The sequence below is a fragment of the Accipiter gentilis genome, chromosome 25 (assembly GCF_929443795.1).
Source record: "Accipiter gentilis chromosome 25, bAccGen1.1, whole genome shotgun sequence".
NCBI lineage: Eukaryota > Metazoa > Chordata > Aves > Accipitriformes > Accipitridae > Astur > Astur gentilis.
The window spans coordinates 13,973,438-13,997,577 of NC_064904.1; the positions used below are offsets into that span (position 1 = coordinate 13,973,438).

Here is a 24,140-nt window from a genome sequence, read left to right on the forward strand (position 1 = left end):
AAAAGGACAAGAAAAATTTCCCTTTCTCTCTGGGAGCAAATTTTTGCCTTTATCCCTTCAGCAAAGAAAAACTGCCGTTTGCTTGGCAAAAGAACAGTATGTATGCACCATGGGGAAAGGCTGCAACTCAGGGGTCAAACAGTAAAAACTGTGCCCTGCAGATCATTTTGAAAGCTGAATAAGTTGCACCATGCTCATGCTGGGATGGAGCTCCCATGGAGAAGAACCTGACCTGAAGAGGACAGTACTGCAGTGTGGGTCAGGGGAGGGAGAGGACTCCTCCAGCTTCTTGGTGCTTGCTTGTGAAGCAAGAGATAATTGTTCATGTCATGCTTCACTACAATGTGGCAGGCAGGAGAACCCACAGTCAGGGGCAAGGAGGACACTCGAGTGGTCCAGATGAGAGGTGCAAGCATGGTGGTCAGTCCTTCTGCACCCCAGGTGTCCATCTGTCTTGGCCATTTCAATGGTGAAGTCCTCAGATGATGGACCATTTCTCCCTGTGGGCCTGGCACAATTGGAGCATGTTTCTGGTAGTGATCTCTGAGTCCTATATTGTATAAAATATGAATAAGTAATGAAAAGTGGTAAGGAAAAGGATCAGATTCTGTGGAGATGGGCAGCAGTAAAAAGACCTGAGATAGATTAGTAATACAAATATTTGTACCAAGCGGTAAACCTTTCAGGAGGAAGGAGGAGAGGATAAAACCAGAGAACAAATCAAGCACACAACTGAGAGAAGGAAAGGTTCCTGGTAAACGGCTCCCAGCCAAGAAGATGTTCAGGCAAAGAAAGGAAAAGAGCAACGTCCAGTCACGGGGGCAGCAGTGCTTCGACATGCGTTTTATATGACAGAACTGGGGATCTAAAGAAATCCTCAGAGGAAGTATCACCCTCTTCATTTGCTGGAAAATGCAATGTCTGTTCTCCTTAGATGGCTACAGCCCTGGCAGGGAGCAGGGGAACTAACTCTTCTATCTGCACCACGTCGGAGAGGTTTATGGTCCCCCCAGAAGGGATCTGAGCGGCTGGTGGCTGTGCCCCTGTCTCCCGGGGCAGGGTTCCTTTGCTTGAAAGCCTCTGCTGGCTTGTGCACAACAGGTTTGTGGGACAGGAGCAGAGCCGTGGCAAAGGGCCCACATGAAATAGGGTATTGATTTTTCTTGCCTTTCTGCTGATTTGGTAAAGGGGCTAGGACAGTACTGGATCCAACCCTTTTTTTGAAGGCATGAATATGTCTAAGCTACTCTATGACTTCATATTCATCTACCTTTTCTAGGCTGAGCTCCATGAGGGATTGTGGGTGCAGGTATGAGAAACGCTGGTATTTTAGGATTTATAATATGATTTTAGTATGGGAACTGGCAGAAAGGAGCTGGACAGTCTTATGCTCCTGAGACCCGATGAACCAAGACTGACTCTACGGAGCTTTGGACTGGGGATCTGCTCTCAGGGGTAAGCCATGCTCATCGTAGGAAGTACCTGCAGGATTATGTCCAAAAGATGTGCACTTAGAAACTTTGTATACCAAGGTTACAAGTTTCTGTTCTGAAGGAGTCTCACAGCCTGAGACTTATTCCTGACTATAAAAATGGGGAAGACTGTTCAAATTGGTAACATACCTCCCAATGAGGACAACTAAGTGCAAAGCAGAAGCAGAACTAGTGAATGGAACTGAACATTCACATTTCCTGTGTTTTGTTCAGGTCATTTTAAGGGAGACCTTAGTAGAAGAGGAACTTGGTGACAACTCCTCAGAAATCGTATAGCTCTTAAGCAGCTCCCGGGGAAAAGAAACAAACAAAACACCCCCCTGCATCTCAGGGCACTGTGCAGTGATTTTCCAGTCCTTTCCAATTGCTTCACATTGCGTGGGCTGAGCAGTGATTGGGAGCTCTTACATTTTAATGCCAAGTTTCAGAAAGATCTTTCTCGATGTCTACTCCACCTTTGTTTCCTCTTTTCTTTGTGGTTTGGGTCCACCCAGACTCAGAAGCCAAAGCAAAGTGGATGGGCTGATTCACTACACTTTGCACTTGAACGACTTCAGACATTTTTCATTCATTCCAATCCTCCTTGGAGGCATTCATAACATTTTTACTATTTTTTTCCACAGCCTTACATGTATATACTTTGCACTATCAGATAGGGCAATAATAAGCATTAAAGAAGGAGTGTGCTTGTTCATGTCTTCTAGGTGATGTAAGACAGAAATGTAGCCCTCAGCTCAGCTCTCTGCAGCTCTGCAGCCACTCAGATGCTGCCCACGGCAACACCTCTCCTGCTCTCTGAGCTCTATCCATTTCTTAATTTCATGTTCTTCCTGGTACCATTGTTTCTCCCTGAGATCAGGATGCATGTCCCAATTTCCTGCTGCTTTTATTCCCACTCAGCCCGTCTCATTTTAACATTTTATTTCTGAACTGAAGCCGTTATTGGGTATGTTCTCAAGCATGCTTTGTGGTCATCCCTGGAAATGTGGTCTACTATCCCATAAACCTAGGGAAAGTCGGCCCTGCAGAGCAGCCCTTGCTGTTTTGTTGCTTTGTGGGAGCTAAAAATTCCTTGTCAAGTCCTCCCAGGGGATACAGTACCTTTCAGAAATCTCCTCCCCTTTTTTCTTTTTCCCAGCAGTGGAAATGCTTTACATACTTTGCAGATGTGTAAGGCTGTTACGTAAAGCGTCACATGAAGGCAAGGGCTCTTGCAAATAAAAAAACTGCAGGCTAGTTGAAACCAGCCCCCTTATTTCATTTTCCTTAACGAAATGTAAATCTACACCCACACAAACTATGCGTGCTCGGAGCAAAACAGTATTCCACATTCTGCGGTGGGGAGGGAGCCAGCCTCGTCAAGGGGCAGCTACCTCGCCACGCTCCTTCTCCACTGAGCTCGTGCTTCATTTCCACACCAGATTTGATCAGCCTTGGCATCGACATGGGTGCTGGCAGGGGCACTGGGGTGAGGAAGTGGCTTGCCCGTCCATAACTCACTGGGCAGCCGTCCTTGAGGATCTGCCCACCCCTATGGGCTTTGCAGATGTCGACTGGAAAGCACTCAGCCTGTTTTGCTTCAAGCAGTCTTTCACGTGTCCAGGCAAACTTCCCGACGGATATGGTAATGTTAACATGGGCATGAGCGCAAGGAACAGGAGAGGGGTGTCTGTCCAGCCAGTGTTCATCCTGGACCTTCTCCATTTCAGCAGCCCGGGTCTTGTGCTCTCTTCCCTCCTAGCTCTCACTGGAGTTGTCCCACTTTCAAGCTAGCTTGCTTTTCCACCACTCCTGGGTCTGATATAAATATGGAATAATGATAGTAACCCTACTTTCCACCACCCCCGCCAAAAAAAGAAAAGGCATAGCAATCTAGGAGCAACACCTCAGTAGGCATCTCAAAATCACTGCCACGAAATCACTGCCAAAGAAGTGACCAAGTCACAGGGCAACCTGCAGGACGAGACGTTTCTCAATATGGTATCCTAGGAAACTGTTTAACATGACTAGCTTCAATCAAATTAATTGTCTATTATTCAATTAAAAATAAGGAAGTAAAGAGACAAAACCTTATTTAATTTCTTTCTGTCATCAGCCTATGTAATCTGCAGTTTAATGAACCTGATGGGTTGTCTTCACATGAATAAAGAATTTTTCCTCAGGCCACCTACTCCAGTCATCACTGGGGGATGGGGAAATCTCAGCTCCATTTACAAAGGAGAAGTCCAAAGGTGCGCTCTGCAGATGGGACAGAACAATTCCCCATTGCTATTAAAGTGCCTTAACTGGAAAGAGCACATTTGGGCTTGCAGAGGGACAACATACCCCATTTTCTAAGAGCAATGACTTCCTTTTCTGACACATATTTTGTGACAATTTATTTCCCCTTGTCTTCCCAGAGGTGATCTGTTCTATATGCAGTCGTCTCATAATTCACTGTCAGGTCCCAGCAACTGCACTGTGGACAAAGACACATGCTTGTGAAGAAATCCTTCCACTGAGCACCGACGCGTTGGCTCGAATCTGGTCTCCAGGACAACTGCACAGAAACCCTGAGCCTCGTGCTCTGCGGAGAGCCTGGAAGAGGAGCGCAGGCTGCCTGCAAGCTGCTTCTCTGCTTCTCCCACCTCTGGACACCAACTCAAGACCAGGCTTAGCTTCCCTGAAATTATACTCCTTGAGGCAGTATTAGAAAGTCTCATCTGCGTGGTTTTGCAGCATGTAATCACCAGCCAGGTCCCTTTCTCCAGCAGAGTTAAAGAACATAGTTTAAACTGCTTCTCCATGTTTCCTGCACCTACACACAATGTTTCTGGTCCAGTTGGAGAAAATGAAGCTCAACAAATGGTCAGTTAAATTAGGCTTGAAAAGGTACAGCCAGTGGGGACAGGAAAGATAAGGAAAGGCTTTAGTGGAGATGGTACACCAGGGAATCCCAGGTAATTCAGATGCTGATGGAGCTGGTGGAGGCTACTGCAGTATTCCTACCCTACTGCAGTACAGAAATAGGTGCCAAGGGTTACCAGTTCTATAAGTGTCTCCTCCGTTTTGGTCTCACTTCTGAGTCTAACCTCCATTTCCGCATGTTCAATGAATGTGCACACGCACATCTCATTACATGCTTGGTGTGCGTGCCATTTCCCCATGCTTGTAACCCCCTGTCAGTCATGTGGACCGTCCTGCAGCAGGCACTCTAGTTTCTGGAGGCTGTTGGGCCAAAGAAGTGATCCTAAATCTTTCACGATGCTAAAGTGAAGCTGCAGCATTAAGAGACTCCCTGACGTGACAGCCCCAGCCTTCATGAGGATCCATGCTCTCTTCTACCTTCGTTAGCCTTAACGATGTTACTGCTCAGCTGCAGCTAGTGTGACACTGGCTCCTTTGTGCAACTGTAAGGCTTTTGTGCATCAGCCAAAACGCAATGCTAAACTGATCAGGATAATAAGCAGCTGACTGTTAACATGCTGTTTCCGAAAGGGGGGTTGTATACTACTGCATAGGTTTTGGGAAGTGTCTGTTTGTGGCTGGGTTAAGTCAGAGGCCAGGTGGGCTCATCCTGGGGCAGGCGTCCTGGTCTGCTGGCCATACAGCACTGGATACTGGGCTCTGTGAGCACTCGATGGAGAAGCCCCACTTGCCAGCCGGCAGCTTTATACTGGTGGATGGTGAGAGCCGGTCACTGCAGTACTTGTGCCTCCTCCACCTTCACCATCCCCTGCTCCAACCCTGCCTGGCGCAAGCAGCGAGAACCCACGTTTTTGGTGGGATATTGTGGAAAGGGGAAGCAGGAGCTGTGGTGACTCAGAGACTCCCTTTTCCCAGGCAAGATGTTCTGGTGGGATTTGAAAGCTCCTTTCCCTTGGCAGAAGTCTCCTCCGCCACTGCGGCTCCCAGAAGGGTGGGTCCCGGAGCCTGGGAAGCGCTTCCGCTCGGACCTTCAGGATGAGCCTGGCCTGACGCAGTTAGAGCTGTAGGAGGGACCGGGCTTTTCTTGTCCCTCACCCAAAAATAAAACAGAAATGAGGCAAAACAAAAAAAAAAAAATATGGAGGCGTGGAGGGGTTGCTTGTGAGTCCAGGCTCTGAGTCGGAGGAGAGAGGTCAGAGGATTCTCCGTGAAGCAATCAGAAATTAAGGGAGCAGATGATAAACTGGCCAATATTCCTTTAAGTCAGCGTCTAGCTTTGCCCGGCTGCCCGGCCAGCGCTCTGGCATTTGAAGCACTGTGCAAATAAAGATAACGTGACATGACATCCTGTTAGGAAGCTCGCTAATTGGTCGAGGAGCAATCAGGATGAAGCACACTGAGTGGATTTGGGCGTTGGAAACGCCACCAGTGAAGGCGGCGGGCGCTGCGGCTGGGGGGCATCTCCCCGCGCCCAGGGTGCGGGGTCTGTAGCGTCCGCTGCTGGGGTGGACGAGTCCCAGCTCCCACCTCAACCTTCCCGGGTGCTTGGTGCGTGGCCGAGGGGAAGCTGGGACATGCCGCTGGGCTCAGGGTCACTGCAGGAGGTGAAGGGGCACCTTGGGGTGCCGAACAGCCCCAGTTTAGGAGATTCCTGCTGTCCAGGGACAAGGCCCCTTCTCTGCAGCCTGTTGTTGTGGACGGTGGTGGCAGCGGCTGGGTCTGCGGACTCTTCTGCACATCTGCCGCCACGCACAGCGTGTCTTTTGTAAAGCGGTAGGGTCCCAATTCAGAAACAAGGCTATTTTAAATGGAAACAGGTGTTTAGTCACAAGCTCAGGTCTCTTGGTCTTTTCTGGCAGCTACTCCGAGATGTAACGGGCGGGTTCCTCTGCGTGGTGGTCAACAGAAATTCTGGTTTTAAGTCACACATCTGAGAAACCATTTCCCCAGCTTGTAACCAGAAGAGAAGGCTGGTTAAAGCTATCTGTCAAGAACTGCAGCTCCCAATGCCTTGCGCCCTGGGCAACTCCAGTTATCATACCCAACTCCAACAGCAGCCCTTGGCCGAGCCTAGCCCCTGAATTGCGGCACCCCAAGCAGTAGAGCAAGATTTAGGCTGCGTAATGCCAGAGCATTTCTGCTTGTTTCCAGTTTGGTGTGATTGTGACTGTCTCCTCTAGCAATCACCTGACTACTGTAATTTTGGTCTAAAGCATGTGACTCCAGTTATCTTCTCTGAATTAAGACATGTGTTGCAAAATTTAACATCTTTTCTGTACAGCCTAGAAAAGCATATTCTCGAGTGGGTATGACCTGACACCTTCCTGGATACCATGACTACTTGTCTTTTAGTTTGCCCGATGGGAAATGTATATTACCAGTAAGCCAGCATGACATATCAAATTCTGGTCCCTGAGTAGAGCATATTAAAATGCCATTTTTACATCCCAAATTATATTTCATTATGCAGTCAGTTACAATTTTGACAGTAGCAGTGCACAGAATACATTTAATATGCTAACTAAACCAGACTTTTCTTGCTAATTTGCTGAAAAAATATTATGGTATATCTAGGGCATAATGTTTCTGGAGTGAAGAGAACAGCAGCATCAGGGATGTAGTCTGTGATCTTTGTTTTGGGTGCTGATTGTAATCGTACAAGATGATTGTAATTGCTCAAGATGAAGTGACAGGCATTTTACCCAGTATTACTAAAGAACCATCCAATGTTAAGAATTTTTGTCTAATTTTAAGAATTTATACGCAACTCTGTAAAAATACTTGCTTATCTATCTAGCATGCAGTTGGACTAGATGATCATTGTAGGTCTCTTCCAACTGAACTATTCTATTCTACAAAAACAATTTGAATCAGGAGCCAAGTTGCGCTTCAGGTGCCTCCCAGACTTTTGCTTTTAATACTGCTGTCTAGACCCTGCTGTTATTCAGGACCGCCTACAGCCCTCCCTGAAATGGCTTCCCCATGTCATCTGTCCCTATGCATTTGTCCATAGTTCGGCCTGAAGGCACCCCAGCAGGAGCTCACGTGCCTGTTTTGGGTGTCCATCAAGCAGTTCATTCCTTGTGCTATTACCTCCGGCTCCTGGCTTTTAAGCAGCATTTAGGTACTGATCAGTGCAGCAGAATAGGTCAAAGATCTGTTTCAAAAGTAGTGTTACATTAATATATGACTGATGGGGGTGGTGTGTAGTGTGCAGGGGGTACCAGGCACATGACAAGGGTCTGAGGACACCGAAACCCCGGGCCCCGTCTGCCCATGTTCTGCAGAGGAACCCAGAGGCTCCTTCTCCCCGGACACCAGGGCAGCACCTATTGGCAGCACTGCATTCATTTTGGCTCGTGTCAGGCCGGCAAAGCATGATAAGAGATAATTAGTGATTAAATTGCAACCTTTTATCTTGGTAAATGACAGTTACTTCCTTGTAGGCTACCTACATTGACAATGAGGGCTAAGGACAAGCTGAACAAATCTCTTTCCTTTGATCCTGAATAAAAACCTGGGAAAAGCTTCCCAGTCCTTAGGCGAGGCAGGATGGCAGACTCAAGCAGCTTTGGCCCCGCAGCCCGTGGGAGCCTCCGGTGAGAAGTTTTGCTGGAAATGGGTGCGCACCCCGACCGCCTACCTGGGTCAGGGCTGCACAGCAGCCGAGGGCAGCAGCTCAATGTGATGCTTCCTCCGCCGTAGGCGACTTCTTTACATCTCACGGCATCTTTTCCTACAGGCTTTTGCAGCCTCCAGGTAGCTGTGCATGCTACTAATGTCAATCATGCCTTTTTAAATAAATCCAAACGTCCTCTGCAGGAAAGGAGTGCTTGCCTGTACCCCCAGGCTCTTGCAAGGCAGCCGCAGGCAGCAATGAGTGCCTGCAGCTGATCCCTGCTGCAGGTGAGGTGGTGGCTCCCCATCAGCCTGGGAGGGGAAGGTGGCACAGGGGAATTAAGGCACCGTGTGGGATGTGTAGGGTGGAGCAAGCATCCTGGGAATTGCCACTGAAGAGTCAGGCTGGCTGTTGTTGCTTGTTAGGCTCTCCTTTGCGAGGGATTTGGATTCTACATGAGAGGCCAGCAGGCTGTCTATACAGTGTAAGTAAGGCTTTCAGCAAAACCTACGTGGTGGCCCTAAGTCCTTGGCCAGTGCTGGCTTCTGCAGAGCCCTGCACGTCAGTCTTTGGGAATAAAACCAATTCTTATCCTAGCCAAGGGTAGTTTCTGATCTACTTCAGAGCACTCAGACCTTGCCTCAGCAGCATAAAACCCCTCTATTCGCATTCCTCTTCCTTGCGGATACTACAGAGTGACCCTAAAGCCAAAGACACTTAGGACACAGCCCCACCTAGAAAAATAGGCAGAGACACGAAAATGTGATTCCTTCTACCAGTCTCAAAAGCCTCTTCAGAGGCTTGAGAAACCCCAGCAAAGAGAAGGGAAATAAATCATGGAAACCTGTGATGAACCCCACCCTGAAAATACCAGTGTACACACTGTTGGGGCAGAGAGTAATAAAACCAAAGCGCATGCAGCAACATGGCAGACGGGTGCTCACAGCCACATTTTACACAATCCAGTGCAGGTATGTGAGTTATTGCCTAGTGCCCTCCTTCCTCTCCAAGACACAGTCAAAGAGCTGCACAAACACGTTGAGGGAGCTGCAGGTTATATCTTTACTTGCTTTGGCAAGCTCAACTCAGCCATGAGCTGGGTGAAAGCTCTGCCCCACAGCCCGTCCCGGGAGCTACAGCTGGCCCAGGCAGCGCCTGGTCTGCGTAATGCCATGCCGGCGCGTAGGCTTGTTTCCCAACGCCGCTCCGCCAGCCGTAGCCCACCCCTTCCCCTCCTTGGATCCTGCAAGGCCACGGTGCGGGAGGAAGTCTTGAAGGGGGACGGGAGCCTCCAGTACCAAAAGGATCAGGGGCAGCACCGTGTTTCCCTTGCCTCTGCGGTGCCTGGTTGCTCTCCAGACCCAGGCAGACCCTCAGGAGGGCTGGCACTTTTTAACCCCCCTGTTTCCCACGGGGCTGGAGAAATGACGGGCCGTGCTTGCTGCAGCCTCCCAAGAGTCTGGCTTTTTTGTGTCTGCAAACGTCTTTACTGTGTGCCCTGCCGCTGCTCTGCGCGCTGAACCTATAACCTCGCACCAGACCTTGGGTTTTCCTGCCCGCTGCCATCCCAGGGAACAAACGCAACAGGAAGGAGAAGGCCATCATGGCAGAGTACTTCTTTCTCGCCGCCGCAGGGGAACACCCGGCATCAGCCCCATCCCGGTGACAAACTTCCTTGCGCTGCAATCCCCTCTGCAGGCCAGTCCGTACACTTTGCATCCAGGCTTCCTGACTGCAGTCGTTTGCACCACATACAGAAAATGCAGCATTTATTTTTAACCAAAAGGGAGTCACCCAGGGTAGGGTTTCATACAGAGACCCTTGGAGCATTCAGGCTGGATCAGATTTTTAAAGCTGTTAACAAGTTATAAATCAATACATTCCCCGTCTGCTTTCTTCATTTCTGTTAGAAGGTCCATGCAGCACCTTGAGGTTCCAGACACTGTTTAAGTACCATCAGGATTTGCTAAAGGACATTTTTGCAATGTCTGAAACACCAGGAGTAACTGGGTTCCCATCAGCCTCCTTGTCTCAAGGGGTTTCTTGCCCACTTCTTGGGTCCTGCAGGTACAACATTGTGTACCTGTACACAGAGAACACTCAATCTGGCATGAGCAATGCTTAGCTCTGGAGACCTAACCCTGAAACTACTGAAATCAATAGAAAGATTAAGGATCACCCCAGGCAATCTTTCCCTCATTTACGGAAGAATGTCACAACCCTGCCTTGTCTCAGAGCGCCACTGGGGTGAAGTGACGTGACTGAGGACATGCAGCAGCTCAGTGGCAGAGACTCCAGTTCCCTTGTGCCACACTAGGAACGCTGGTGTGCAGAAAAGTGTCCCCAGACAGGTCACCACTGACGCCGCAAGAATATTTCAGAGCCTCACATGGCTGAAGGAGAGACAGAAGTCTTGTGCAGACCAGGATGAAGAATCAAAGCATGAAGTGAGAATTAGGCAGAAAGAGGTCACTTGCTGGATGGCCCAGAAACTCCTAGAGTTGAGACTTGGCTCTTGATCTCTAGTGAGAGGGTTGGAGACTTGAATCTCCCTAGTATTGAAGCAGCCTGTGACACAGACCTGCAGCAAAGCCATCTGGATTGCTGGTCTTATGGTCATGACTTCAAGGACAATCTTGAGAGGGAAAACCAGCAGTCCCAGCTGCCACCGGTGGTTATCAGAGCTGTAGAAGGTACTGATCACAAAGATTTAAAGAAAGAGGAGAATTTGGAATTATCTGGCTGTTAATAATCCCCAGGCACTACCTGTTGCTTGCTCTGTAGATGGCAGCACAAGGAAACCAACCAACTTCATGAACTCAGTGCAAGGCAAGTACATAGGTCTATCATTAACAGGGTCGGTGGAGGGAGTTATTTCACCTGAGACTTGAACCACTTTCAATTTTTAACAGCAATGAGTTAGGAAAACAAGAAAGAAGCCACGGTTGCAAACAAGTAGTAAAAGTAACTTGCAAAGAAAGAGAGGTCCTATGTCATGTAGAGATAGCCTTCAGCTCATAAAAACCCCAGTGGTTACCACATAGCTGCAGATCAAGAGAAGAAAGCCACCTGAATAGATTTATTAAGAGTCTGTGTTCTTTTGAGCACAAACCTGACCTTTATTCTGTGTTTAAATAGAAAAGAGGGACTCGTTGTCTTCATCCACAAATGTTTTTGCAAAAGGGGCTGGTATAGCAAAATTTATCAAAACACAACATGTTCTAAAGTGCTTGGAATTTCCACTTGAAAAATGTGGGTAGCTAATAGTTCCCGATCACCTCCTCTGTGTATCTGCCCTGGAATCATTTGGTTGCATTGTGATAAAGCTTGGCTTTGCAATTTAAAGCCATAAATATGCTGTCCTGTAGAAATACAGGGCTTTTGTTTTCCCTTCCATGGGGTGCATTTGAGAGGGAGCCTGGAGGGACCTTCATCTCGTGAACTCCCAGGGCTGCTATTTCTGAGCACCGATTTCCTACTTGGGATGTAGATCTTGACCTCCATGCCCCCAGCCGACTGGTTTGCATAAACAAAAGAGCATCGCAAAGAAGTCAAAGCCGGATGTACCTACAGCAAATAAATCTCTTCCTCTCTGACAAACAGAGAATGAATTGACCTCTTGCACGTCATGTCTGGTTGTCTGACCAGAACTGTCAGTCACAACTTTCCCTCTGGAAGCCTTGGATGAGACAAGGGATAAAAGGGACATAAAAGTGACATCAGTAAGACTAAAACAATGAATGACAGGATTTCCTCTACCATCTCCATTACTTGATTCCTACAAGTTTTCCAATCACGGCTGGTCAAATCCCAGACAGTGTCTGTGTGCATTTGATTCACCCATGGCAAACTAATAAACCATCGCCTGTCACTCCTTCCCTGTGTCCCAGCCCCATTTTTGCATTCATTTTCTGGAAACACTCCAGTGAACAAGTTCACCAGCATGAACACTTGGGCTGGAGTGAATTTTAAAGCAACCATCTGGGATCTCTGCAAACAGGAAATCCACCACACTTCTGGGCTGGAAACGTTTGTAGCCGAGAACCGGGTGCTTTCACCGCTCGGGCCGTGAGATCCCTGGGAGACGCCCTGTAATCCGCACATCCAATCAAGCCCTCGCGGTTCTCCTCAAATTTCAGATGGTGAATCCTAGAAGCACAACGCTAGGAGTCATACCGCGAATTATGGCAGGAATTATTATATCGTGAGTCATGGGAAATTAATCTGTGAATACTGGACATTGCTCCTGGATAATTTGGCCATGCCCAGACTAGGGAGGATGTGAACTCCAAGGCAGAGCTTGTCCCCTCTCTCCAGCCTCGTGGAGGGGGTCCTTCCCGAGCGAACTGGAGAGATGGGGGGGGAATTGTGCATGGCCAGCCCTTGTCCCAGCACAGATTTGGGGCTTGAGAGGAGAGTGCTCATCAGTCTCATGCTGACTTTGGAAGCAGCAATGTGGCTGCATCCATTGACTGGATGATTTACAGTGAGTTATTTGCTCAGCTTTACTAAGAATGTGACATGTGACAAAATGTCACAGACAATTCCCTCCTAGTAAGATTTTTAGCCTCAGTCACATAGAGCCGTATTTTCTGCCATACACCAGCTGGCCCTATTGGACCTGCACATATTTATGCCAGCTAAGGCTCTGGCCCAGTAATCTCTGTAAGATATATATATATATATTTTTATATATGAATATCAATCACAAAGCTGCTAGGAAGATCTGCAGTTTGCAGGGTCAATATGCAGGGCAGCCCATAATGAGAAGCACCCTCGCGTGGGTCATGAAACAGTTGTATGAGATATTAGAGTACATGTGCTGCCCCTTGGATATTAGCCAAGGCTTTGGGACCCTCTCCCAGCATTCCAGTTACCTGTGAGATGGGAAAATACAGGATAACCTCCCCATGTACACACCACAGGACTAACCAATCCCTGCCAAAGCCTTCTTCCAGACCGGCCTGGGAATGGGGAAACTGAGACAGCAGCTGCTGCAGAGACGACCATGGCAATGGAATCTGTCCCCGACCCTTCCCCATCCCCTTCAGACTGAGCTGGTCCAAGAGATGCAGAGACATCAGGACAGTGGGGCTGAGCTCCTGAGTCTACGCTTGTCTCCGTTCTCACATCTGGGCTGACCTACTGCGTTGGTGTAAATCCAGGCTAATTTGGGCCCCGTCGGTTCATGTGGGAATGATGCCTGGAATGCACATCTGTATAATTTTTGTCTTTTTTTAAGCCCTGTCAGATTCCAGGCTTGTGAAGAAACAGCATGTCGGGCAGGAAAGCTCTGCACCATCGACCAAAGCAAAGAGAGGGTCGGCATGCTGCTGGGAGATGCTAAATTGTCTCCATTGTTCAGTGCAGCCTGGGAACAGGGGCTCTTTTCTCAGACCCCAGAGGTTCAACTGGGAAGCCCACCTGAAGCTCTGAAGCTCACATCTGAAAACCTCTGTGCCTGCCTCTGGAAAGGATGTGCCTTTCTGTGAGTTAAAAAAAAAAAAAAGAAAAAGATTGTGATTCAAATTAGAAGGTAACGGGGCAAGTTAATTCCTGGTGGCCTCAGTTGCTTTATATCTAAAAGGAATGTAGACCATGCCTTTATTTCCACCCTTCTCATTCTCCCCGTGCTTCAAGGGCTAACACCTTTCCTTTGGAAACATCATGTGTAAAGCAAAACAAAGCTGTAGTCTCTGCAGTGCCCAGAGTGTTTCTGCAGGAAATTTGGAAAGGAGAAGTGTGCAGGTTGCTGTTGAGCTGGTCACAGACCATTCCTCCATTTCGGATCCAAATGCACGAGGCTGAGCCCTGCATGGGGGCTAACCAGGAGCAGACCTGGTTATTGGGTACAGATGACCCACAGGCTGCAACCAGGTCCCTGGAAAGGTCCTAGGTGCACCCTTTGGACTTTGGATGTGCTTCCCCACATGCAACCTAGTCCCACTCCTGCCCTCCAGTCCCTGCTTGGACTCACTGAAATTGTTGGGGGCGGAGGGCGGGGAAGAGGAGGAGGAAGGGAAAAATATAAAGGAATGACGAAGGCTCCACCCTAATTCCAGCTCAGCTACATCAGCAACCTTCTGCTTTTATGCATTTTGAATTTAAGAATTCCTCCCGTCATCACGGAGGTTTCTGGTGCAACACAGCAACCCACAAGCTGGAGGAAAGAAAGTCTCCTTGTGCCTTCATTCAACCGGCTCAGTGCTCTGCAAAGATTTTCTCTGGCAGCTGTGAGCCCTGGGTAAGGATTAGGAAGGCTTCCGATGGTAGGCGTCTCACTCATTTGTTCGTTGGTTTGGATGTTGTTTTAAGAGCAGTACGGTCTCTTGTTCTGCTGTCCCAGCGGCCAACTCCCAGTGCTGGCCTCAGGTTTACTCTGTCAGAAAGGCTTGGAGTATACACCCTCAGGCACCTCCTATTTATCTACACAACAGGGCTGTGGGAAGGGAAGTGCTGTTAACCCTTAAAAAAAATAAATTAACGTAGAGTGACTGACAGGCAGACGAAGGCTCAGAACGCCAGAAGAACTGAGAGAAAAATCAAAGGGATGTGAGGAGCAGTCCTGCGTGACTTTCCCAGGGGTGGCACAGGTAGGACACGAATCCCAACAGCCTGGTGGTCCTCAGTGGACGTGTCAGTCCTCAGGCCACAGACTGTCCATGGTGTGAAGCACTCTGAAAAGAAGCCTGAGAAGAGCAGAGAGTGGCATGCGGGAGAGGCCAGCCATTCTCCTGTATATCTTAGGATGCAGCTCAGCTAGTATCATATCACGCTGCGCTAGAAATCACATTTGCTTGCTGAGTTCCCAAGATAAAGCAGCATATAATATCTCAGTAATTTTCCATCCATCCATTCAGTCTCATACACTCAGCATTTACTATCATCAACTTTATTGTCTCTTCCAATGAAAACAGCCCCACAGCTCCGCCTTTATCTTCACCTTATCTCCAGGCTTCCAGGCTGCGGGAACCCTCTGGAAAAAGTGAGATTTTTCTCAAAGAGAAACACGATTGCAGGCAGTTCACTTCAGATAGGTCCTGCTACTTCTCACTCTTGTAGTGGGGAGGCAACCCCATTAGAAGCCCATTTATTTAAGTGGAATACTTCAACAGCTGGGAAAAAACCCACCCCGCTGCTGAAAGCGTGAGAGATTCACATGACTCCAGCCAGCAGAAACCAGGGGAGCTGAGTGGCCCAACAAAACAGACCCTTGCCTGAGTTTCCCGGTGTTTATTCTGAACAGGACTTTCTGATAGTTTTCCCTGATCAGATGCTCCCTTCCTGATGGTGCTACATACACCAGCAACTAGAACACGAGAGGACACCTCACATTTTTTTCAGATAATAATGGACTTCAGGGCTCATGGGGCCAGGAAACATTTCTAGAAGATGCAGGGAAATGGAGCAGAAGGTCCTCTGGCCCATCACTGGTGGCAATGAGGGTTCAGGGAAGGACAGCAGGTGCTGCCATGCAGTCCATGCTCAGAGCAAGGCTTGCTGGGTGTGATGGCTGTGGTGCAGAGCTTACACTGCTCTACGTGCTGGAAATTGTATCAAGCACTCTCTCCACTTAGTTCAGTTTCTTTAAAAAGTCCTTAAAAAGTATTTGGAGAAGCTGAAAGAAGCCTTGACTTGAAAGAGGAAGTGTGGATTGAAATCCAAAATGCTTTCAATTCACTAAGTCTACATGAGAAGCATGATTTAAACTGAGATATGTGTTGCCTAACTCAAATGCTTGTAGTGACAGTTACATTAACCTCTCTGGCACCTGAAAGTAGATCACATCCCACTAGTACCAGCTCTAAACAACAAAATACGTGCCAGTCGAAAAGTTAACACGCAACTGGCATTAGCTCTGTTTTCTATCCAGGCTGTGCCAAAATACTCTTTTCTTACAAAGACTTGATCCAGCTCAATTTAGAAAAAAAAAAAAAAAGAAAAAAGAAAAATCAATTCTCTGAGTTTGAATCCTAGCACTTGGCAAGCTGTGCCCTGGCGAGTACAATTCTGTAAGCAGGACACGTCTTGTTCACTGGAAAAGCTTAAAAACCAACACCTCGGGGTGCATTATTGCAGGAACTTTTCATCACAAGGGAGCAGTTTCCTGAAATCACACGGTGAAAAGGGTGTGGGAAGGTATGGAGTTCTTCTTCGATTCTACCCTGGTGAAAATACCTTCTGCAGAAGCAAGACTACTTGTTCCCAGGCTTAGACTTACCCTGCACCCTCTTGTTCTGTGGGCATGTAGCATCATGAAGCACAGCTGAAATTTGTGCTGCCTCAAGGCCAAGGGAATTGAGCGACCTGGTACCCTATTGGGGGGGATGCTTTGACTGGCTCCTGTGTTTGGAAAAGCCATGATTAAGCAGAGCTTGAAGGCTGAGTACCATCCTCAAGGTCTAGAGTGTGGCAGGACCTCTAGGATCAGATCCCACGGAAGCAGAGCTGCCATAATACGATGCCGAGAGGTGCTATATAAATATGTCATTTCCAGTGATTCACTCTTCCCACAGATTCTTGTCTGTGCCGTATTTCTATTAGTGTTATAAGCAATGTGGGTGAGGTGGTGTTTTACCAAGGACAATATCTATGATTCAACACTTTCTCCTATCCTGCTAGTTTGAGAGCACGTAAAAGAGAAGTTTGGATACAAGACACATTTTGCAGTTCCTCCATATGCTGGAGGGTGTGATTGCTGAATTCTCACTTCCCTGACCCAAACCCTTCTGCTTATCTGTACCGTGGCTCTGCCTAGAAGCTCCAGCTGAAACTCAGGTGGTGGTTGTGCTGGGTGCCATATAGAGACGTGCCCCAGATGGCACCCTGGTGAGAGCAGGGACCAGGCTAATGCATATTTGCAAACTCTTCTTCACTCTCTATCACACGCCCCCAACACCAATTTTTTTTTGAGAATTCATCCCCGTTGCTTGTCCCCCACGCTCCCAAATGAGAACTATCGAAATTGCCTGACTGTGCAGCTCCGGATGAAGCTGTTGCTCTGGAGCAAGTACAGACAGACAGAGTGATTGCCATAGCAACAGAAGTTATGTGTGAAATCCCTGGGAACCGGTCCTCCTCCTCCTCCCCCACCCATTCAGGTCCCTTTTCAGATTTCTCTCCTTTTTTTTCTTTTTTTTTTTTTTTTTTTTTTTTTTTTCCCCAAGGTGCCAGTATCAATTCATTCCTTCAGCTGAATACCTAGGGGGATGCTGTGGAAACAACCCGTTGGGTTACAATAGCATGCCACCAGTTACTGCAGTGGAGGGACAACTTAGTGGAGCATCATATTGGAAAAACGCATCCTGCTGGGTCTTGGGAAATTCTTCATAAGGCGAATTGAAAAAGAGCAGATAGTGGGAGGGTTGCTGCCTGCATTTAGGACCTCAAGGGCATATCCCAAATTTGTTCCTGATCAAATCTGCACTGAACTATTTACTTTTTGAGGCGCTAAGTCAACAGATGTGCATCAAAACAAATTAAAACCGTTTAACATCAAGCTCCTAATGGTTATAACCACACAAAATAATGCAGGTTATTAACCCCATAATAAGGAGCCCATTAAAATGTGAATTACCAATTAGGTTACTTAGGAGTTCCATTAGGAGAAACACAAGCAACAGAAAAACCACTGAATATTTGCCAGTTGCTGGGTGCAACACACTGCGAAGACTGATGGCCAGGGAGATGTGTGCAGCTGGCATAGACTGGCAGAATTGCCGAGGGCTGCAACACAACCAAACTGTCTTAAACCAGAACAGGATCAAGTTCAAACATCTCAGGGACTCGACTCGGACCTTGCGGAAGACCATTTTATACAGTGAGTGCTGGAAGTTTCAACTGCATTCAGGGTTACAGATAACAATGCTACCACTCACATTTGAGTTTGGATTGACATTTATCTTCCCTTGGCAAGCAATGTTTCCTTCAGGTCAAAAGGGGCATATTTAAATGCCCCCTGGACATGACAATCAGCCCCAAACTTACCAAAAGCTTTTTATGTTGCAGACTCTGACAAGAGGGACATTTAAATGGACCGCTAAAACCAGCGTGACCTTGCACATAGGCATCCTCAAATTGCTTTGGAGAAGAGTTTTACTACTCAGATCTGTGCCCTGCATTTTACTATTTCACACAGCTCTGAGGTTTTAACTTATTCTTTCCAGGTACTAGTGTTTTTGACATCTGGAGGGAGCTGGCAGCCTCCCAGAGCTTGCTTTGCTTTATATATGTAAAAATATATTTTCCCCGACATACTGAAAATGGCATGCACAGAAGAGACCTTTAAGCTTTGTTTTGTTGCTGCATAAAAGCAGCACAGTAACGTGCTTATGTTGAAATCACCAGTTCCCAAATGGCATCCTTCTTGCTTTCCCACTCACACTTCAGTGGATTTCAGATATCACCAGAGAATCTGAAAAGCAGCAAGTGCACTGCCTGGCAGACAGGCTGAGGATATAGAAAGATAGAGGCAGAAATGTGTATCATCAGCTCTTTTTCACTCATACACTTAACTCTCACAAACCTCAGACTTGAGCTGAGTGGTCCAAAACAGGCTTTTAAAGATATCAAGAATAGGACAGAGAATTAAATGATTCTGACTTAAGAAAAAATGCTTTTAAAAGAAAATAATCCAAATTTTCCCTTCTGAAGGCAGGGAAAGCCCCAAAGTGGCATGCACTTCTCCGGGTGGGAGAAGGAAGAAGTAAGATGTTCCAGGAAAGGCTGGGGTGCATGAGGAGGGGTCTCTGACAGACACAGTTTCCTGAAGTTCTCTGAAAGCATCCAAAAGGGGCACTTTTTCCACAGGAAAGGAGCCAGTGTTGGCCCTGCAAGGACAACAGCTGTGATAAACCCCTTTTGTTCCACAGCTGAAGCTCTATACCTCAGGGACCGCACGACCTAGGGACATCCATTACAGTCAACCTACATGAGTCTTCCTACAACAACTGAACTTTCAGCAGGAAGTACATTTAGTCCAGTAAATCACCTACCACTTTGACAACACCCGTCTTTATCCATGCTTCAGCTTCATCAACCCACATTTGCTTTATGCTCTTGTTCATCGTTTCTGGTTTTATTGAGGTAGCTGGTTACTGCCCACGTTTCCTGTTAACTCAAAATACATCAAGGAACAGCTCAGGTGAGCATATTCCCTGTAGTACAGGCTGTGGCTGGTGGTGGGGCCAAAAAGCAGGGATGGCTATCTGTAGGCTCCCGGAGCCCATGACAACAGCTCCCATACAGCTGAGGTGGGCTCTTCCCTCAAAGCAATGGGAAATCACTGGAGTGCCAAGCTCAGGGACATGTCAGGATATACCCCACTGTGGGTTTATACCGCACTGCATGGTGCTGGGGTGAGCTCAGGTGGGAGAGTGGCTTTTGCTGAACTAGAATGCCACTCCTGCAGCTGGCAGACATTCGGGAAAACTCCATTTCAGCCTCTGCTTAGGCCAGCTCGCCGTCCCCATCGACAGCCCTGCTCGCGATGCTCGGTTTCACTCATGGTACCCGCAGCCATCCCAAAGACACTTGGGCAAAATGAACCCCGGGGTGAGGGGTGAGGGAGAAGACATAGGAGTTAGCTGCTCCATCCCAGAATGTCACTAGTCCCTGACAGCGCGCCCCCGCAACATCCCATGGGGAACATCAGGGTGTGGAGATGAGACACCACGCAAGGGACTGCCAGGACGTGGCGACTGCAGGCAAGTACAAAGCTCTGCTGAAGCAGTACTTTACATGGGGGCATGAGATCAATGTGTCGGTATTTCTTTTTGTTATAACTAGACTGCCACTTCAAGGGGAGGAATTATGTGAGCTTATCAGTAATACCTTTAGGCAGCCCAAGGTGAACATTTGAAAGTTATTTAATAGGCAAGACTGTGCTTTGAACAGGCAGCAAATCAAGGTCATCTCATTCAACAAAATCACAAAGAACAGCAAAAGTGTTAAATCAGTATGGTCATATGTTTACAGTGAATAATTTAAGCAGCACCAGAGCTGAAGCCAAAAAGATTTGTTTCAATGCTTTGAATTTAGCACTGTTTTCAGAACCACATAAAATGGTAAATTATGTTCTTCTATCCTACTGGTCTTATGGAAACTCAGTCCCTCCCATCAGGACTTTGTAAAGGATATTTGCCTTAAAGATGGAGTGGGGACAGGTCCTGTTCTCTTTCATCTTCCCCAGGATGTTAACTTTTACCCATATACTTTACTGAGGACAGAAGCTGAGATAAAACAGGTGACTTAACTAGCGTTGTTCCAGAAAGAACTAAAAAGATGTTAAGTGTATTTTAAACTAGAACTGTGCTGTAATCTCAGCTGGTATAGACTGACATATTTCCAATGGTATAATGGACCTATGCCAATTTACATCAGCTGGCCACAGCATAAGATGTTGAAACCAACTGGAAACACTCATCTGATATTTAAAAGCAACATATGGGAGCAGCAGAGACTCCAGGAAGACACTCCATTTAGGATATTTTGAAAACAAAATATATCCTACTGTAGTGTGGAAGGAGGTGTATTAACTTGTATCTATGCCCTATGGACAGTAATTACAATTTAAATGTTATTAATATTGCTTCACATCTTACTTAACACTCATTGTCATGGCCTTTTGGGGCAAATGAGTAGAAAGTGAATGTTGCATTGCCACATGTGTGTTTAGGGAAAACAAATTTTAAATGAACCAACAGAGATGCTTGCCCTGGCAGGACTTGCTTTTGCAACTCAAATGCTACTGCTCATAAAGAATATGTACAAAATGTAGAGATTCAGATAGCTACCAAATTTGAAGAAACTAGTATTCAGTGGCCACAGGGGCTATGCTTGGTATACAGACTGGTTGCTGTTAACTGTCCCATCTACCCATGGGAGTGAAGTTATGCGTGTGTTCAGCACACCCATATTCAGCAAAGTAACCTCAAGAGGACGTCAGTATAACCTGGAGAAGTTTCCTCAGCCAGGGTCTGTCTCACCTTTGGTTTATATGAGAGTTCAATCTGCAAGCTTGTTGATGCTCAAATGCACAAATGGTGTTGTTTGTGGAACAGACACTACGAGAGGATGACACAGACAAACATGGGAAAAGCGTCTGTTTTCTCACTCTTCTTTGGCAGCAGGTGTAAGAGCACAGTGCATATTTTGCAGTGATTCAGCATTTGACTACCTAACCCCCCCCCCAGTATTTCCAACTCTGTTTCCCTTATGTCCTTTTAGTTCTTTGAAGAAGCTGCAGTGATGAAAGCCTTACTGTAAAGATTAGTCTCCTCCATAAATGCAAAGTAAAACTGTGATTTTTGTTATAAAATATGACCCTGCTATTGCTATAGGGTTTATGAAGGAGGATTAAGTTAGTCCCTGTGAAAAGTTCAGATGGGGCATAACGTTAAAAGGTATTTCATCAATGGAAGTAATGTTGAGGCAGATCAAAGTTTGGCACAGCTTCCCCAGCTTGACTGAAAATCTCATGCTTTATCAATATTCTCAGCGTTTCTACACATTGAGCCCATCACAGACCTGCACCAAACCCCACAGATTTCAGTGTGCTCTGTGTCAGGTCACTTACAATTGTTGAGAACAGAAACAGAAAGTGACATGCGTCAAACGTAAATCGGTGGCACATCAATACTGCCAAGAACAGGTTTGCAAACACTAACACCTCCCCTTCCATCCCATTTATTAGAATAAATTCGTGCAGGCATGGGTAAGAAACAATGAAACTGAAATTTTAAACGTTCCTTCCCTATTAGCTGGCAAGAAGGTATGGAGGAGAATTCATCTCAGAGATGTCTACAACTCAATCCCTGCAGGAAGCTGAGTACAAGGGCACAGCAGATACCTAAGCAGGTACTTTAGGCTTCTGTTTATGGACTTGAAAGCTGTATGCGACCTTGTGGGGATGGTTTGGGTGGAAGGACCTAGATCACTATCAGGCTGTTTCCTTGTAACTGTATAAATTCCAGGGCAGTTGGTCACCCTGAACCCAATAGTTGTAGGGGCAGTTATGCGTGAACCCCATTGGACCCTGGCAGAGCTTTTTTTCTTACCAGATTGTCACGTTGTGATACGTTCTCCAGTGAGAAGGGTTAATTACCCTGCCTGGTTGGCAACACCGGTGATTCTTCATGCTCTTACAATGACCATAGAAGAGCCACGTGAAGAATTGCTCTGCAGAGTTGTCTCTCCAGTGACTATGGTGCCTAACATAGATTAAGCTCCTGACTTTCAAGCATCTGAGATTGTATGAGATGACTTCAGGCCTGGCTGTGGCCCTGAGTGTCCTCGGACACTTGGGGAATAAGCCAGACAAATCCAACCAGGCAGCAGGACCTGCTCACCGTCATCACAGCCATTGACTCAGGCCCACAGCCTTAGCTTTAGATGGGTAAAAAATGTTAAAGTTAAAAGGCAAATCATATGCATTATGTACAACAAAATGACTGGTTTATACTATTATGTTTTGATTTCCTCAGGAAAACTAGGATAATTAAAGGCAGAAAGGACGATCATAAATTTGAAAGAAGAAAAGGGGATAATGGCTCACCTGAATAGGAAGTTTTAAAGAGTCTGTCGTTGCCTCACCATGATTTGGAAAATAATATACCTAACACTTTTACTCTTGCTTGCAAAACATAGAATAGATATTATATTATGAATTAAAATAGACTTGCGTGGTAATCTGTACCCAAAATGACCAAATACCTATTTTAATTTTAATTATACATGCTACACTTTCACAGTGTAGACATATAGTGAGTAATAGCTAGTTTGGGGAGGCATTACATGAAAACGAAGAGCTAGTCTTCGGCCTTTCAGTCACAATAAACTCTCCATCATAAGACTTGGCCCCTTTGTAAAGCACTCAGCCTCTAACACATTGTCACACCTAGACAGATAAATATGCCTCTTTAAACCAAAAAGACAGACCCATGTGATATCTACTTAGCCATGCTTTATAACAGTTGTTCTCTAATGTTCTTCCTTTGTATAAGGGAATATGTTGGGGCAGCTGAAATTAATATAAATAACAATAATGTATATTATTGTCGTCACTCAAGATGAGGTGTTCCACTCTGCAGGGGGTTGTGCATCTTTATATTAAATCTTCTCTCCATGTCCCCCCATTATTTCATAGATGTCCTGGTTTCAACTGGGATGGAGTTAATTGTCTTTCTAGTAGCTGATACAGTGCTATGTTTTGAGTTCGGTATGAGAAGAATGTTGATAACACACTGATGTTTTCAGTTGTTGCTAAGTAATGTTTAGTCTAAAGTCAAGGATTTTTCAGCTTCTCATGCCCAGCCAGCAAGAAAGCTGGAGGGGGACAAGAAGTTGGGAGGGGACACAGGCAGGGCAGCTGACCCAAACTGGCCTAAGGGGTATTCCATACCATGGGATGTCACATCTAGTATATAAACTGGGGGAGTGGGTGTGGGGGTATCACTGCTAAGGGATTAACTGGGCATTGATTGGCAGGTGGTGAGTAATTGCTTTGTGCATCACTTGTATATTCCAATCCTTTTATTATTACTATTGTCATTTTATTAGTGTTATCATTATCATTATTGGTTTCTTCTTTTCTGTTCTATTAAACCGTTCTTATCTCAACCCACAAGTTTTACTTCTTTTCCCGATTTTCTCCCCCCTCCCAGTGGGTGGGGGTGGGAAGTGAGTGAGCGGCTGTGTGGTGCTTAGTTGCCTGCTGAGATTAAACCACAACAATAGATAAAATAGAAGAAGCATGGAGAAAGGCAGTAGTACCCTTACTTCCTGATAGGGAACTGTTGGACATAAGGGCAGGAGGATTAAGTAACTTGGGTTCAGGAAGTCGGGGCTAGAACTGGGAACTGACCCTGGACTACTCGTCCCACCATCTCAACCACCAGCCTGCACTTCCTCTCATTTAGTAACACCAAAGTGGCATGCGATTTGAAGATTAGACAATGTAACATTTCCTTTGAAAATATAATATTAATTTTGGGTCCTTGATTACCAGTCTGAAATCCAACAATTGTTCACATATCTGCATATTCCCACTGTGATTGTTTCTCTGAAACAATACTTATGTAAGCACCACATTGTCCAGTCAGAATAGCAGCCCTGGAGCCTTG

At 46.6% G+C, this 24,140-nt stretch overlaps 1 protein-coding gene across 4 annotated transcripts in view; it reads right to left on the reverse strand.

Annotated features, from left to right (window-relative positions):
* GPR132 (G protein-coupled receptor 132) overlaps positions 1-24,140 on the reverse strand; it is a 96,340-nt gene that overhangs the window by 62,373 nt on the left and 9,827 nt on the right. The window lies entirely within an intron of this gene.